Genomic DNA, 2,597 nt, shown 5'->3' with positions numbered 1-2,597 from the left:
TGGAGAATTCGAGGTAAGGGCCCATAAATGAAGGGGACACCTTCCTACAAATCCTCTCCCTTTTTCTCCCACGAATTTGGCTGCCAAGTGCTCATTAAGACCTTCAATTTTGTCTCCAAATTGACCAAAAAGGCTACACAAAGCACCCATTAGACTTGTTGGCATAATGACTAACCAAATTCACTCTATTAACATAAATATAATAAAAAACATGCAATAAACTAATGAGAATGGTGGATTAAGTCAAATTAGGAGGTTGAATGAGCCCAAATAATTGTCCATTTTTGGGGCTCATCATCACCCCCCTACTGAAAGTGTTGCTCATCCTCTGAGCAACCAATCTCTCTTTCCTCGTCTTTGATAGCCCTGGTGACTTCTTTGGCTAACATCTCGGCCGATTCCTCGTTTGGCTTCCCTCTTTTCAAACTTCCTGTAGAAACAGTTCGCTGGCTTCCTGTAGAAACAATCCTCTGTCTTCCTGTAGAAACAGTCTGCTAACTTCCTGTAGAACCAATCTGATTTTGCTTGCCTGGCTGGGGGTGCCTTCTCCTTGAACTGTGTTGTGGCTGCCTTGGGTGTGTCCCTACTTGTTTGGCCTTTTTCAGTCTTCTCTGCTCGTGCTTGCAACCGCTTCTCCCTTGGCATTTGTGTTATTTTACCACCCCCTGCTTTGGCCTCAACAACTTGTCCTTTTCCCTCATTCCTCTTCTTGTCATGAAACCATGCTTCTTTTCTTCTTCCCACTGCCTGCTGCTTTTCATAGTGAATTCTCAGCCTTGTTATGAGTGTGCAAGTATATGCAATCATATGGAAGAAATGGTGGCCTTGGCATTTCCTAAAACCTGCAACGTGGGGGAAGTCGTATGTTTTGTAACAAGGAAGTTGGTTAAATTCACAAGATAAGCCATGGTCATGTTTCCAAGCAACATGAATATGATAAAGGTGTTTTCTTTGGCTTTTTCAATAGCAATAGCTAATACATTACCCTCCACAAAAAGAGTAACGGGGAGCAATAACAGCGCAGCAATTGGTGCCATGTACATGAGCAAATTCATAGAGTGAAGCTTCTCTGTCTCAGAGGTAAGCAGGAGCCCCTGAACAACTGACTTCAATGCTCTGGCAGCAGTTGATCCTAGGCAAACCAAAAAGCCAAAAAGGTGGAATGATGGCTCACTGTTGCTTGCAATAACAATGCCAAATACCACAGGTACCAAGGCCATATAAACCACAGAAGACTCCCTCTTACATGTTATTATAAATGCAAAATATTGCTGTGAAGAAGGGAGTTGTTTCCCCAATAGCTTGATTGAAGGAGACTGGCAAATAGCGCAGAGAAATATTGCCACAAACAACCGAGAAGGAGAAAATGAAGCTCAGTGCCAATATCTCAAGAAACTGTCTCCTGGAGACGATGAACTGCATTGGTACAATTTCTAACCATGAAATTGCCAGAAAACCATAAAATGAATAGGCACACATGTGCAACATTGTGAGGAATATTGGGTATCTGCATCCCAAAAAAACTAAGTAGGCATTTGTTAAGCAATAGCACACCAATATTGGAAGAGTACCAAGCTGCAATAATGAGAGCTGTTGTAATAGTCTGGGACACAGGAAATGCACCATATTTTCCTTCTCCTGTTGGAGTTGGAGGTATGTCAATAACTTCTTGTTCAAGCTTTGGATTACTGCCCCGTCTCGTCCATGTTTGTGTTTCGGCCATAGCTGAAGAGGGCTTGAAAAATCAGATCTGATCAATATTCGGAAGACCCAATTGGTTTCCAGACCTGAGCATCGTCTGGGTACTTGTCTATACTGTGTAGGACTCAGATGGACCCAAAACAGATGTGGATGTCTCGTTATTATAAGCCTCTGCACGATCTTGGTATGCGGAAGAATTTTGAACAGGCCAAAACAATCAGCGAAGGATGATAGGTTAATCATTTTGAGGAAGCAGAGGATGTATACTTCAGTTGAACATGATGCAAGTGCAAGTTAACAGCAGTCTATGAGTTTCGGCTGAGCACTCATTAATTCTGCGTGATTTTTGGTGGAGTGAGGTGGCAAAAACGTGTGCTGGCCCATATGAACTGCTGTGCTATCATGAACTTCATGTCTTCTTCTATTTGTTAATCAATTGATGCCCTGTGCACTGAAGTTCAACAAATCTTCCATTGCCTGTGTTTCTCAACTTCCACGTGAATGACTATCCACGCATGCTGCGTGATTTTCTCGTGAGTGCTGGAGAACTGGGTGTCTTGCTACATTCATGGCTTAATTTCACCATTCCATTCGTTCATGCAATGCTTAGACAAGATTCATGCAATAGATGAAGAAGGTTTAGTCACGTACCTGAAGTCAAACGGCTGCTTGTGAAGCTTTTTGCTGCTGCATGCTCATGTTCTGCTGCTGCATGCTTGGATCCTTTGGTTGCATGAGGGCTTGGCTGATGATTTTTGATTGTTTTTCCTTGTGCAGGTGTCCTCTGACTAGATCTAAGCTGCATGCATTTGTTTCCACGTTCAAATCTGCACCTTCAAGCTGCTGTTGCTGCAATGTCACAGAACCAGAACTTTTTTTCGCCATTGCTCTTAAAC

At 42.8% G+C, this 2,597-nt stretch overlaps 1 pseudogene; it reads right to left on the bottom strand.

The window, feature by feature from the left end:
* Positions 1 to 803: 803 nt before the first annotated feature.
* On the bottom strand, positions 804 to 1,768 carry LOC149168062 (putative sugar phosphate/phosphate translocator At1g12500 pseudogene; annotated as a pseudogene).
* Between the last annotated feature and the right edge of the window lie 829 nt (positions 1,769 to 2,597).

Source organism: Pinus tabuliformis, chromosome 5_1 (genome assembly GCF_031772625.1).
Source record: "Pinus tabuliformis cultivar Carrire ecotype Pingquan chromosome 5_1, CPIR1, whole genome shotgun sequence".
Lineage (NCBI taxonomy): Eukaryota > Viridiplantae > Streptophyta > Pinopsida > Pinales > Pinaceae > Pinus > Pinus tabuliformis.
Note: the sequence above shows the minus strand (reverse complement) of the source record. Positions and strands in the feature narration are given on the sequence as shown.